At 43.7% G+C, this 15,266-nt stretch overlaps 1 protein-coding gene across 3 annotated transcripts in view; it reads right to left on the bottom strand.

Moving 5' to 3' along the window:
* tex2 (testis expressed 2) overlaps positions 1 to 7,611 on the bottom strand; it is a 49,367-nt gene extending 41,756 nt beyond the window's left edge. For 2 of the 3 annotated variants that reach the window (XM_050068619.1, XM_050068621.1), the window contains exons 1-2: positions 7,306 to 7,611; positions 6,342 to 6,406 (exon numbers count right to left, since the gene is read on the bottom strand). The gene's annotated coding sequence lies outside the window, so the exon portion shown is untranslated. Of the gene's footprint in view, positions 1 to 6,341; positions 6,407 to 7,293 lie in introns of all 3 variants that reach the window. The other variant, XM_050068620.1, reaches the window with a different exon arrangement.
* Between the last annotated feature and the right edge of the window lie 7,655 nt (positions 7,612 to 15,266).

Here is a 15,266-nt window from a genome sequence, read left to right as displayed (position 1 = left end):
GGGGAGTTTTTCCTTATCCGCTGCGAGGGTCATAAGGACAGAGGGATGTCGTATGCTGTAAAGCCCTGTGAGGCAAATTGTGATTTGTGATATTGGGCTTTATAAATAAAATTGATTGATTGATTGACATTTCGCATGGTCATTACTGGGCTAATAAGTTAGATTAGGAGCAAAATGTTTCACATGGATGGAGAAAAATGGTCTGTTGGAATATGGTACATGCACACAAACATTTGCCATATGGGTTTACGAAGATTACAGTCACAGTGGTCAGTCCGAAATACATGTTATCCTCTTGCTCAATCTCCTCTGCCTGCCTGCATGTCTGCCACAATAAAAGGTTCCCTACTGAAACAAATTTTTCATGGTCATCCAACCAAAAGAAATCAACATAAATAGAAGTCACTTAAACACAAAGTACATCTGTTATGCCCTCGTAGATGTGCAAGTAAAACAAAAATATAACCGCATTCTGAACTTCACTTACACAACAAACAAACTCACACAACAAATATGGCATTCACTGCAATAAAGGAACCTGTCGCCCCGTGCAACAGTGTGGCTCTCTAATGTGTTTTTAATTGTTTTTTGAACAACAATGGAGCTCTAAGGCACAGAGGAATGAGATCAGGCGTTGGCTGCACAGACCGACTTGTTCGTGGAACTAATTGTTGGTTTTGTTTAAGAGTGAAGTGCACCTCATATAACTGTTTAACTGGCTGGTATGCTGGGCACAGTGTGCGCTTATCAAGTGTGTATTTGGTGTGTACTAGGTCAAATCTGTGTGTGCGATCTAGTCAACAAAGACTTCCTCCTTTCTCTCTAACGTTAACTTCCTGTTTGGCGAGATAGCCGCAATAAGAGGAAAGCACCACCCACTGCTCTTTCTCTCTTCAGTGTAAGCACGAACAGATCTTCAGCAAAATGAGACAAGCCTGTCCTCTGTCAGTGTGCTTTTATCAAATAAATTCATATCCCGGTCAGTGAGGGCGCACACACACACACACACACACACACACACACACACACAGCCATGGCAGCGCCAGACGCCATTAGCTATGACACTTGCGGCTGCTCGTCACAGAGACAAGCGCCAATGGTGCTCCGCCGGCTTTTTCATTTAAACAGCCAGTGTGTGTATACGGTGCATGTACAGTACATGTGTGAATGCATTTGTGCATGTGTGTGTGTGTGTCCTGTGACGCTGCGTGTCAGTTATCTTGTCAACCAATCTATAAGCAAAGTCACGCTTTCTGCATCTGTATCATATCCATCTTCTGTGTGGCTATTTTCAGATCACATTTTCTTCACCAGAAACTCCCACCACAGATACACGACACGGCCAAAAGTATGTGGACATCTCAAAGTGAATGATGTTGAGCGATATGGGCTGGGTGTAGGTCACTGAGCTCAGCCCATAGGGATGGTGTTGAGGTCAGGGTTCTGCGCAGTTCAGTCATTTTTTCCCACAATAAATCATTTTTTACCAAATTTGGCGCTTTTATCGCAAAAATGAACAATCTTTTAGCTATGCCGCCCAATTTAAGAGATACACCTTTATTGATCCCACAATTGAGAAATTCCAGTTATTAGTTTGTTAGCAGAATTATACAAAAACTGCCTGACCGATTTTCACAAAATTTGATGGAGGGATGTAACACATGCCAACTTAGAATACATTAAATTTTTCGGGGGGCGTGTCCAGGGGCACACGTGGCCGCCAATTCACTTCCATTCATTTTTTGGATGAGGATTACGTGAAATCTGTCCAACCAATTTTCACAAAACTTGGTGGAGGCATGTAGCATGGTCCAACTTGGAAGCCATTACATTTTGGAGTGGATCCAATTAACGGGACGGGTCCATGGGCAGGTAGGATTCAATTGCCTGCTCTGGCCACCAGGGGGCGAGTTTCTGATGCCCCAATATCCAGATTTGTTCTAAATATATTTGTCAACACATCTTCCAAATTTGGTGCTTTTATCACAAAAATGAACGATCTTATAGCTATGCCGCCCCACTAATAGAGGAAGGTGACATTTAGAGAGCAAGCCCAAATAAGCAACTCCACTTTAGAAACAAGGCCAAAGTCACGGCTTATAAGCGGACCTGGCAACCCTGCGGCTTGTTCTCCTCACATTTCTTCCGTCCTCCTGCGTGCTGACGTGGGACGTATCCCACCTCTCAATGGCTGATGTTCTTTGTCAGTCATGTCAGACTTCTCCAGTTTACTAGCATGCCAGATATCCAGTCCCAGTCACAGACAAGGGGGCAACTTGCTCATAGGCGTTTTCACACATGAGGACTCGTCGTGGCAGACTATCTGCCGACTCACCTCCGACCCAAGGTGGCTCTCAACATCCTCTGCGACGTCAAAATTGTGGTTAAAATCATGTAATGTGAACTAGTGGATACATGCAGTAATAGTTTCTTTCAAGTTCGATTTCAATTGAATTATCTAGGTGGGTTAGTCGAGCTACGGATAGTCCAACTTCAGTTGGACTAAGCTGTTTACATGCAATAAAAAGCTGCTGAGTCATCTTGAAACAGCACAGGGTCATCCCAGAGCTGTTTCCATAAAGCTAAAAGCACAGTGTTGTTTAAAATATCACTATATGCTATGTTATGTAATTGGAACTGAGAAGATTCAAACCATGAAAAATAGGCCCAGACCAGTGAAATATAAAAAGGTGTATCTACACACTTTTGGCCATAGCGTATCTCCAGCCGTGTCAGAGCAGTTAAAAAACAACAAGCCAATGCCTTTCGGGTGCTACTTTTGTCGACAACATTGTTAGGCAGGCGCTGCCCTTCGTATTATCGTGTAAGGATCTGCTTCCATGCTCAGAACAAAAGGAAACACTAGATTCAACTGCACCTTTGAGAACAAACTCCTGAGCAATATGATAAAGTGAAAATGAAAGTGATGTAAGGCAGACTGCAATAACAGTATTTACAGATACTTAGAAGAAGTTGCGATCTAACAAGAATTAGAAGAAGATCCTCTCTACTTCTCAAAACTCCTACATCCTACTCTCAGTACTGTCTTCTAGGTATTATGTTACATTACATTATGATACATAACTGAATGTACCAGCGAAATGTTCACTGACAACACATTTCATTTGGTTTCCATCAAATTTTTTTAACGAAGATCCAGATCCTTTCCTAACCTTTCCCAAAGTGCATTTGTCGCCTAAACTGAAGACAAAAGTCTGTCATGAACCCGAGGTTCTTGTGTCACAGTCCTGCACAACATTTCTCAAAGGCACATTGTCTCTAAACATAATCCAGACAGCGATTACGTTGTCGCCACAACATAATTATGAATGCAATTCAATAATACCCAACATATCTCTAGGAGACAGGTTTGCCTATTCTCCTGTCTATGTCATTGTCTATTCAATCCTCCAGGGTTCCTCTCAGAGTTCACACATAAATAGTTTTATCTGGCTCTGGTTTGTGTCAGTTGACGTCCTACCTGAGTAGGAGGAATACCCCTGGTGAATACTGTTATGGAAATCTAATATGTAGCGAGCAACAGGGGCTGCTTCCACCACCTGTCTCTTGTACATACTACTACAAATACTTTCCCTTTCCTCTGCTGATGGTGCCCTTTCAGTCACTTTGCTTGACTGTCTAGCTCTGACTGCACTTATGTCCCTTTTTTCTGAAGAGCAAGTAAAGGGACAGTTCACTCTCAAAATTAAACACACATATTGTACTACTCTGTAGTGCTGTTTATCAGTATAGATTGTTTTGGTGTTAGCTGCCAAGTGTTGGAGATATCGGCCATAGAGATGTCTGCCTTCTCACGAATATAATAGAACTAGATGGCACTCAGCTTGTGGTGCTCATAGCGCCAAAAAACTACGCATGAAAAACTCAACAGCAATGTCTCTTTTCAGAAACCACAACCTGGTGAGTCAAGATAATCCACAGACTTTGCTGTGAGCAGTTTCATGTAGGAACTATTTCTGTCTACTGAACTCCACCAGCCAACCGTATCAACACACATGCATCTACTGCTAGCATACCTAGCACCACTGAGCTAACTAACGTTGCAGCTCAGCCAAAGGACGCCATTGATGTTTAAATCTTATGTTGTCATGAGCAACAGCCTTTTGTTCATGAGTAGATGCACACTTCCTTCTGTGCATGGTTGTTGTTGACAGGTGCAGTTCAGTAGACAGAAATAGTTCCTACATGAAACTGCTCACAAGGTCTGTGGATTATCTTAGGCCCGTTTCCGCTGAAGAAGTTCCTGGTACTATTTGGGGGGCAGGAACTTTACAGGAACGTCCTTTTGCTCGGCTCTCTCAACCGCCGTGTCTTCACTGAGAGAGCGGAGTAGGAGGAAGGTTCCTGTAAAGTTACCGGGCTCTGGATGTGACGCAATCGTTGCGCGACCATTTTGACCGGGGCTAATGCCGGCTATTTTGTCGCTTTCTGTTGACATCACATCCCGCCTTGAGTATATGCAATCAGCACCAAGTAATCCCCAAGCCCCTGCCAGGAGTTTTTCGGGGCCGTTCTGAGTCCCCACTCCGAGGCAGGGACTTGTTTAGCCCCTGTAAAAGTTCTGGAACTCTGTCCTTAGGGGGTGGTTCCTGCGATGGAGACACGCACCAACAGCCCCGGCCCATAAAATTACCCCGAAGTTCCTGCGGTGGAAATGGGCCTAACCGGGTCATGATTTCTGGAAAGAGACATTGCTGTAGAGTTGACGCTTTGAACGCCACAAGCCAGGTGCCATCTTGTTCTATTATATTCCAGAGAAGGCAGACATCTTTACGGCTAATATCTCCAACCAATCTGGGAAAAGGTCCACAGATTTTGCTGTGGAGTGAGTGCTCTTGACTTTCACACTACTGTTTGGTACAGACAGCGTTGGACACAATGCAGCGGCCAAGAGGAGGAGAGACTCTGCACGTTGGACTCAGGATAACATGGTCAAATCTTCATATTGAAGAGCCAAATCTGATTCAGGTACAGCACTACTCACACTAAATCAATCTAAATTGATAAACAGCACTACAGATAAGAGGGAAACTATGTACTTTTCGGGTGAACTGTGCCTTTAACATGCAGAACTCTCAGACTAATTACAAATCCAGGTTCAAACTTTCTAATATCTCACATATACAGCATCATACAGTCATCATTATGCAGTCCAATTATACACCTCTCAAAATTGTCTTTACCTAAAAGCTTTAAGACTAAAACTGGTTCCCAGGATGAAATAAGTACAAGAACACACATACAAACATGTACACTGTCCCAAACTTGACCAGCATGATGTGGATCCATGTCAGAACATCCCAGCAACTGACTCAAACCACCAGGGGAGAACGTCAGGGTCGGCAGCTGACTCCAAGTCAGCTCGCAAAACGCCCTCAAGCTAAATTATTTTAACTTTGCACAAACTGTTGTTCCATTTGAAAGTACACAGCCTACAGCACACACACAGTGATACAAGCTGTGTAAACACAGAAGCATCCAATCACATGCACCTTTTTTTTTAGCTTAACACTTACACACACATCCATGTTGTCTTGGTTCATATTGTATTGTTGGCTTTTCTGTGAGTCTCCAGTGTTTCAGAACGAAGGCCTTGTGACAGAGTGTGCCACCAAGCCCCCCTTTTATCGACACACAATAGCTTATTCAGATGGTTCAGCTGCCACTGTTTGCTTTTACCCTCACTGCAGTTTGTCTAATTAAGCTTAAAAAGGCGTACACCCATTAGACAAACCCCCTTCATATGCAAACACAGGGGTTGGTATGGAAACAAAAAAGGGTCATGAATGCAGCATGTGGAAATGTATAGCAACATAAGCTTTTGAATTCAGACAGAGCCACATGCATGTGTAATAATGTTAAAGATGTGGACGAGAGTGTAGGTTTCGTTTCAATATTGGGGGGGACAAATAGAAAATGGTGTGTTTGGGGTCCTCGGACAGAAAATTTTGAGAGTTCCCTGCATTCTGTTGAATTTTTATAACCCAATCTGTGCCTTAATGTCAATGTAAAAGTCCTCTGCTACTTTCATGTGTGTTTTTATTGGGTGGAGGTGGCAAATGTACATATTACGTACACAATATTTAGGGGAACGTGTCCCCTGCGTCCCCCCTTGAAATCTATTGGATGTGAATGACGTTGAGTAAGAGAAGTCAAGATGAAGGAGACATAATTAAGGAGAGGAAAGCGAGGCAGGGAGGAGCCGTTCAAGGCCATGGATCAATTCCAGCACTACCCCCCCCCCCCCCCCCCCCCCACCCCACCCCACACACACACACACACACACAAACAAGGTCAAAGCAGGAGAGGAGAAGTCTTACCTTGAGATTTTAGAGACATTCAATCTCCTCTTGCAACACAACCTGCAGTCATGGTGCGAACATGCCTAGAAAAACAGACACAGAGATACATTCGTCAAATAACATAAAACTATATTCATCAACTTTCAGACCAGCCTCAGTGTTTTCACTGTAACTTAACTATTTGTTATATATGCCTCTGTGGTTAACTTGTGTCTTGCATTAAAAATGATGCCTTGAACAGCCACGACTTCAGATTTGAGCGGGACACAAGGGTGGGACAAGTGTAGGGTCTGCAGTGGTAAAAGGATACACACCTGTATTAGAAGCCACATTACAACTCCTTATAATAAACCAGTTCACATGAGGACACTGAGCAGAAACTCCCTAGAAATGATCTGATAAGCAATGTGGCACAGGCCTACGGTGCTCTGTTCCTGGAATAAAGAGGGGATTTGGTGTAATTAGGTGACATAGAGATGAAAGTCTGTGTGATCGATCCCTTAGTGTGGCTGTGATGCTGTGGCCTGCTACAGGAAGAGGACAGGACTGTGTGGCTCATGCAGACCTGTGCAGTTCAAGGCAGGCTACACGGATGCATCAGTCGCCTACCTAGACAGTGCATCACCTACATGAGTCCACACAGCTGTGACAGACATGATCCAAACCCTGTGAGGTTCACACAACAACAGCAGAGATGGTGCTTGAATAGGGAAGTACAGCACAATACACTGGGCCACACTGTAGCATCCTGACAGCTTCATTTCATGTGGCTGCGGCTAATAATAATAATAATAATAGTACAAAAATATTTAAAGCTTCTCCAGCTCCATCCGCCCCTTTGTCCTCCTCCCATCCTGGCTGTAGCTCTGCGATGGTTCATGGCTGACTGTAATACACCCATGGACCAAACAGCTGATCCTCAAATCAAACCGACATTTAGAAAAAAGAGAAGCGCAGGAAGCAAACGCACCTTTAATCTTACCGTAGTTATCGCATCTTCATGTGCAGGCCACTGGGTTCACTCTGCATCCAGGCTTTGAATCTGCGTAACGCGATGAGGATCCCTGCTTTTTATTCGCAGCCTGCGGAGGAGCGGAGCGCGGCGGGTTGCCGAGGGGGGCTGGCTGGCTGGCTGGCTGGCTGGCCTGCGAGCGTCCGGAGCGCACAGACAGTCTGATCAAACCCGATTCCCGGCGCGGCTTTTTACGCCACAAATGCACGAGCTCTGGGCGTGTATTGTTTTGGTGAATGGGTGATGGTCAGCGCCACACCCCCCGCCTCCCCCCTCTTCTCCTTTAGGNAGCGCCACACCCCCCCGCCTCCCCCCTCTTCTCCTTTAGGATTCAAATGATATTTACACCCAAAGAAGCATCCCATCGTCTGCACTCTGGTGATTCATATTTTATTGTGTTGCAGCAGGAGAGTGTGAGTTGCGTCACGGCGTTGCAGCATGCCCATAAGACGCGGGTTCCCCTCCACACACAGCACTAACGAGCCTGTCAGCTTTTAATGAGCAGCTGGTGGAAACACACAGGCTTAAAAATAACATCTAGCTTTTTTAAGCTGACGCCAGGTTTTTGATAAAAACTATGAAGTGAAAGAAACTGGAGACTAAACTTACCCCTGGATCAGACCCACCAGGTGCACAGTATCACCGGTGGCCAGTGGATCCATCCAAATTCCGGCTCGTTTGGTTTAATCTGATTATATTTGCTTGAACAGGCTGCCACCTACCGGACTGACGTGATGACTTCAGGGGGAAGCTGGCCACATGAGTAACTTGTATCCACATTCAAAGCCCAAAAGTGCTTCCCTGCTCACTCACTTTCACCTGACATCACCTGTAAAATATTAACATGGCAGATCCAGACTGATCTACAAATGCTGATGAATGCATCTGAGATTATTTACAGCAGCAACATGAGAGTAGAGCCCTCCAGGAGGGGAAGGGATCCATCTAGTGGACACTGATGCTCCAGCCACAGTTTGGCCTACACTAAACCGAAGACACTAAATTTAGGGCCCATGATAGGGTGCTGGGTGGCCCTCTGAATACTTTCTAAATCACTATGAAAATAAATGGATTCAAAACTGATTTTGGTCCAGGAAATGCCCCTGCATACTGCACCAGTGTTGTAAACTCTATGCCTAAACCAGTATGCCTGCATGTAAGTTTCATATGTGCACAGATGATGTTAAAACAGACCGTTTTTAGATACCGGGGTTGGTTGGCACACTTTTTACTTCTGCCGTGTTTCTCTGGCATCATTTACATTAGAATATTCTCACCAGCAGCAAATGAAAGATTAAGACGTCTGCTGTATGGCTCAAAGTTGTTTCAGTGGTTGACTACACAAAAAATGGGGAGAAAAAGTTTGAATAACGAGGTCCGGGAAATGCCCTTGCATACACCTGACCTGTGTGGGGCTGCTGGGACTGCAAATGTTGAAAGGCTGAAAACAGGCAATTCATTTATCATGCATACTGATAAATATTATTAATGTTTGTTGATTAATTGGCCCCTGGTTTTCTGTTATTTTCCAGAACTGGCCCCCAGGCAAATTAATCTGAGTATCCCTGACCTAAGATATTCATATCTGCAGACCAGACTTAACCATTATAGTGCTGGCTTGTGGTAACTGCTTCGAGCAGGGGTCAGCAACCTTTACTATCTAAAGAGGCCTTTTTGGCCAAAAACGTTCTCAAATAATCTGCCTGGAGCCGCAAAACATATTTGAGCCTTATAATGACAGTAACAGTGAGTCTAAATTTGTCCATAAACATCACTAATAGGTCTAAATGATCATTTATTAACATGTTTTACCAATATTTATGATTGCTGGGTACTTGAAGTTTGCAGGGTTGGCGGTAAAAGCAAACGAGCATGTCCACCCATTGTTAAATTCTCTCCTCCAAGACTTCTGGCATCCATAGTTAGCTTAGTTAGGGAGATCCAAGATAAGCCATCGTTATTAAGGTCCAGCAAAATTTAAAGGAAAAGGCGATAGGCTGTACGCACATTTAGTTTTTTATTCTGTGTATAGGCTACATATTTTTACAGCTGAGAATGTAAGAATTGCTCAAGGCCTGCGACAATAAAAACTTTAAATTAAAATTCAAAAAATGAACATCATTAATTTCTATATAATTTTTTGCCAAAGCCTCAGGGAGCCGCTGGAGAGGGGCAAAAGATTGCCATGTGGCTCCGGAGCCACAGGTTGCCTATCCCTGGCTAACTTCCTCCTCAGTAACATACCCATCTGCCTAGCAGTAAACCCACCTCATCAACTACCACTGCACCACTGGAGTCTGCTCAAGTTATGGTGTGCAGTTTGAACCAAAACCAAGAAGCAACATTTATCCTCATTCCTTTGGCAGATCAAGTGCTAAATATTTGGATCACATCATCAGGGGTGATGTAATGATGCTGATGTGCCACACCAGTGTTGTAAACGCTCTGCAGAGGCCAATATGCTTGCATGTGAATTTCACATGTGTACAGATGGTGTAAAAACAGACCTTGTAGGGGAGACCGAGGTTGGTTGGCACACTTTCTACTCTCTGCCATAATTCTTTGGCATCACTTGGGTTAGACTATTCTCACCAGCAGCAAATGACAGATAAAGGTCTCTGCTGTATGGCCCAAATTTGTTTCAGTAGTTCTTTAACTTTTTGAATCACAATGCAAATAAGAATGTAGTTGAACTTCCAGCAAGTTACTGCAAAATATAGTTAAAGTACCAGTTTAATTACATGTAGTTCACCACACCATAACAAAAAGTAAATTTTTGATTCAATCGTTAGCTGTTTATTGTCTATGGAATGTGATAAACCTCTGAGAGTCTTTCATTTGAGCAGCATTACATCTGTTTAAAAAGAAAATACCTTACATGTCAATAATACAAGTCAGATATACACCTACGGGGCGTCGGTGGCTTAGTGGATAGAGCAGGTGCCCCATGTACAAGGCCGTTACCGCAATGGCCTGGGTTTGACTCCAGCCTCTGGCCCTTTGCTGCATGTCACTCCCTCTCTCTCTCTCTCTCTCTCCCCCTGTCACACTTGTCTGTCCTATCAATTAAAGGCCAAAAAGCCCCAAAAAATATCTTAAAAAAAAAAAAAAAACCATATACACCTACACCTGAATCATGGGTTCTGTTAGACAGCCTGCTGTTGGTTTCCTCAAAACTATATATATTTTTTTAAAGATATTTTTTGTGGCTTTTTAGCTTTTAATGGATAGGACAGACAAGTGTGAAAAGGGGAGAGAGAGAGGGAGTGACACGCAGCAAAGGGCCACAGGCGTGACTCGAGCCCAGATCGCTGCGGCAACAGCCTTGTACATGGGGCGCCTGCAGTTATCCAACTGCAAAACGTGCATGCAAACATCTAAATGCATATATTAACATGCAGTATGATGCGTTGCAGGACCCGGCTCACATTGTGGAGGATGTTGATAACTTGTACGTGGATTAGCAGCACCACCTTCAGGCTACAGTGAGCACATACTTAAACTAACCCAGCTGTTTTAGATGTGATTTATAAACCATAGAGAGAGTGAATACCAAGGGGCTTTCTTTGAGGAACTCTTAAATCTCTGTTGAAAGGAAGTTTCCACAATTTGTTGTCTGTGTCTGAGCTGTGTGTCCATCATTCATTTGTGCTTTGGGATGTCAGCAGGATGCTGTCTTGATGTCCAGCATCTGTTAACAAAGACGTCCTCTCCTCTCCTCACAGTGGACACTTGCTCCACCTTTTTTAAAAGGCCATGATCACATCAAAATTAAACTAGTCACAAAAATCCTCTCCATATATATACACACTAATGAAGCTATAAACATGCGTTGGACAGTGCATTGGAGCTGAACTGATTCTTATTGAAGCTCACACTGGTCTGTGCTTGCATAAGTATTTTCAGGGCACTTTTATCCTTTATTACAAACATTAGAAGAAAGATGACGGGAAATGAGGGAGAGAGAGATGCAACAAACGTCCCTGGTCAGATGTAAACCAACTTTTCTTCTTTCATCCTCTACCAGGAGTGTGACATTACTTAAAATGCCTTGTCTATTTGAGGTGAAGTTTCCTCCTCCACCAGTAACACCATAGATGGAGAAATTTAAATAACCAAAGATTAAATAAGGTTGAACAATGCATCATTTCTTGACCTTGGAAACCACTTATTTTTCAGTGTCATGACAACTGGACAAGCTCCATCTGTTGATGAAGATCAAGTCATATGATCAAACGCTCCAGAGCAGCCACTAAAAAGGTCTTGTGGCTGGACTGTTTTTGCAACAGCTGTCTCCGAGATCAAGAATGCACTTTGAACATCAGCTCACAAACCAACACAGATGAGTCTTCGGTGCGCTCGGAAAAAAACAAAGACAATTGACCATTTATAATTCCATAACAACTGAAAGCCCCAGAGCGCCGGTTAAATTGATCTCATGACAGTTTTTGAACTTTTATTTGTGAGAGAAAGAGAGATATGCTGATAACAGTTTTAGAAGTCAAACTTAAATAAAGATTAGAGCAGGGCCGTAATCACCCATTTAACACTGGGGTGGACCATTTTCAATGTACACCTTCTACCTAACCCTTAAGGGGGGTCTGGGGTGAAGTGTCCCAGGAGATATTTTTAGAAACAGCTAACTACCACCACCAGCGTCTAGACCCAGGAGGTTCCCTATTCAACTATGGATTCATCACCCTCCTCATACCATCGATGGGGTCCAATCACCGAAGACACATTTCTTTCATTCTCATGTGCACATGTTAATAAATATTCTTTTCACTATAAAAAAATTAGTCTCTCCTGATTGAACTCAGGTCTGTGGTCAACACAGGCTTCACGTTTTGTTCTGTGACATAAAATATGTCAGTAAATATCCAACTCATGAATTTTGAAGCCTTTACGCGACTTAAAAATGACTGTTGCTAACAATCTGCTAAATGAGACTACAGAGCGTCACCACGCTGAGCACGTCTTTAGAGCCTTGCTGAGGTGGAGACGTCAAAGTGGTGCAGTACGTTTATTGCCTGATGTTATCTTGCCGAACAAAACATGTGAGTATCATAACTTTTGTTTGCCACAGAGCTTATTTTCTACAATAATCCAAAATCCAATGGAAAAATCCCACTGGCTTTTCGAGGAGGGAACCAGGGAGACTCTAAGTTCTGCAGTGGCCACAATAAAATGTTATCCCTGCAGCACTCTATAGAGAGACAGTAAAGTGTTTGAAACTCATTGTACCTATCCTAGACTGTAAAATTAATGGATGTAGCTACCATTCAGTTATTTGACTCATATTTTGAAGCCTCGAATGGGCATTTCAGCTGTTACTATCTTGGTTTTTTGGAGCCAAAGGTGACCATATTTGGGTGAGAGACCGGCACTATGATGGAATGAAGGGTGGTTTGACTGAGAAATTGAGGTCACAGGCCCTGCTCTTAATTATGCGTAACTTTAAGCCTTGATGAAATTTAAGCGTGTGAGTTATAAAAATATTCACCCCCATCCAGTTGTTACGAAATTAGCTATAGAGACCAAAACTGTTTTTTGTACCAGGCTGTAAATATGTTTATTTCTGCTGTAAAGTCATGCATTTTAACATGGGGGTCTGTGGGGACTGACTCGCTTCTGGAGCCAGCCTCAAGTGGCCATTTAAAGAACTGCAGTTTTTGGCACTACCATGTTGGCTTCATTTTTCAGCCCTGGAGGTTGCCAAGTAGTACCTACCCCCAGCAGTGAAGCAATGGCTGTTGCTGGGGTCTGGCAACACCGCTTTGACAAACCACACACAAACTACAGCACACTAGTATTAGATGATTTCGTATGGCGGTGCGTGGCTGCCTGTCATTGCATTGTTTTGTTTATATTTTTAATCAAGCTTTTGGGTGGGACTCTCCACGATACATATTATAATAACTGCCTAGGATAAGAGGGTGATGAGGATGTCGTCATAATTGGTGCATATTTAATCATCTAAACTGTCTCAACATCTTTGTCACTGACGTGTACTCGGTGTAAAAAAAAACAGACATAAAGAACAAGGAAAAAAATTGGGTCAGTTATCACGTTATATAACCGGGGCTTGGCCTTTTGTAAGGTTTCAGTAGCTCTCTCTACCTCTCAAAAGTTATGATTCACATCAAAGCACTCTGGACCCCTGCTGCTAAACTCAAAGGCCAGACGGCCCATCTCCACTCTGACGCTCTAATAACCATCCCTTTATGAAGTTCATAAAACCCACTCCTCAGTAGATCACTGCAGATGGTGGGCCTGGCTAATAGCTGGAAAAGTAGCACAGACCGCCACCTCGCTTGGACTCCTTTGAACTGAACCGTATGCAGATTGAACAGGGGGCTCAGCCATATGCATGTTTCTGTGTGTATTTGAAAGGAGGAAGACGCAATCTCTTGGTGTATATGTGTGTGTGTGCGTGTCCTCGTCCTCATCCTGTCACAGCAGGGGAGAGACATGAAAGCCTTTCCACCGTGTTTGGTAATTGCAAAGACCTCCGTTCTGCCTAAACAGCAAAAGAGACGACAAGCTCATCAGGGCGCGGTCGAACCCAGACATTAACACACTTATACTGTACAGATGTGCGCGCACCTTTGGGGCAGATGACCAATCAATAGTCTTGACTGTGTTAAAGTGCACAAAAGTGTGTATGTGTGTTTCTTTTCCACACAGGCCTCTCTTTGTTGTGTGTAACCTTTTGATCTAAATGAAAAAAAAGGGGGGGGCTTAGGTAGGCCAATGTGTTTGAGAGGGGAGGTTATGCTAAAAGGGGCAGAGGGGGGTGAGTTGCCACCTTTTCATGTTACCTCTCCTCTGTTCGGCTTTCTAACGAATGTCAACGCTGATAACAAAGCCTCATTTGCATATCATAATCCCCATCTCTCGACCTTCTGATCAGGTGTACTTGGAAGCGCGGCTGTGTTCTTTCAAAAAGAGAAAAAGATAGAGAGCAAGAGAGGAAAAAACTCAGTTCACTTTGAAAGCTGTTTGAAGTTCTCTGCCAGAGTTCAAATAACACTAAAACATGTGCATGGCATTGAGTGGCTGATTTGTATTAAAAAGAAGAAAGGCGGAGGGATGGCGGGATGAAAGGAGGTCAGGGAGGGGAGACTGAGGGAACTTTCTGGAGCTGGTAAGGCCAAAATCCTTTGGATCTCATGTCACTACACATACAGATGAGCTGGGCCCTTTTGTATTCAATCTTTGAACTTTGACATGATGTGCTAAGTGCTCTGACACCGAAAATATTATATTATGTTCTCCACAAACTGAACTTTCATGTTGTTTTAAAAACCTTTTTATGACTATTAGTGAATAGAAAATGAATTGGGGAATGAAAAGTTATTTTGATTTTCATCATCATTAAGCAACTTCTTTCCCTTTTGTCTCACTCAGGCTTCGCACTAACAAACAGCTGAGCAAAACTCCTCCGCCAGGCTTCAAAAGGAGCTGCTGGTGGCAGAGTGCGAGAAAGAGGCGTGGATTTGTGGCTGATGCTTGCAGCAGAGGTCAAGGTGTGTGTCTGTGTGTGTGTAAGAGTGTTATTAGCAACTCTGCATGTCATAGCAACAGATCCAAAGGTCACGGACCACCCCAACTGTGTGCTCACACACTTCATCATCCACCACCACACTGATCAATAGTGGCTGGAGCGTTCATCCGGGGCAGAAGGTTTGGATGGCTCCCAATACACCATGTTTCTGCCTTCTCTCTGTCAGATACTCCCTCTTGGCTTGGACACACTGTTCTCAGAGGCCTATGGTTTTTGAATCCCAGTTGTGAAGACCAGACGTCCTTTCCCATGAGTGAAGAGGGCCTCCAGCAGAGCTGCTTCAGCTCCTCCACATTCTCATAGTCCTCCGTTTGGCCAGAGTTGTAAAGCTGGGCCCTGGGAGTCGCCCGCCTCCACTCTGATC

The sequence above is a fragment of the Epinephelus moara genome, chromosome 18 (assembly GCF_006386435.1).
Source record: "Epinephelus moara isolate mb chromosome 18, YSFRI_EMoa_1.0, whole genome shotgun sequence".
NCBI classification, from domain to species: domain Eukaryota; kingdom Metazoa; phylum Chordata; class Actinopteri; order Perciformes; family Serranidae; genus Epinephelus; species Epinephelus moara.
This window is presented reverse-complemented; position numbering and strand designations above follow the sequence as displayed.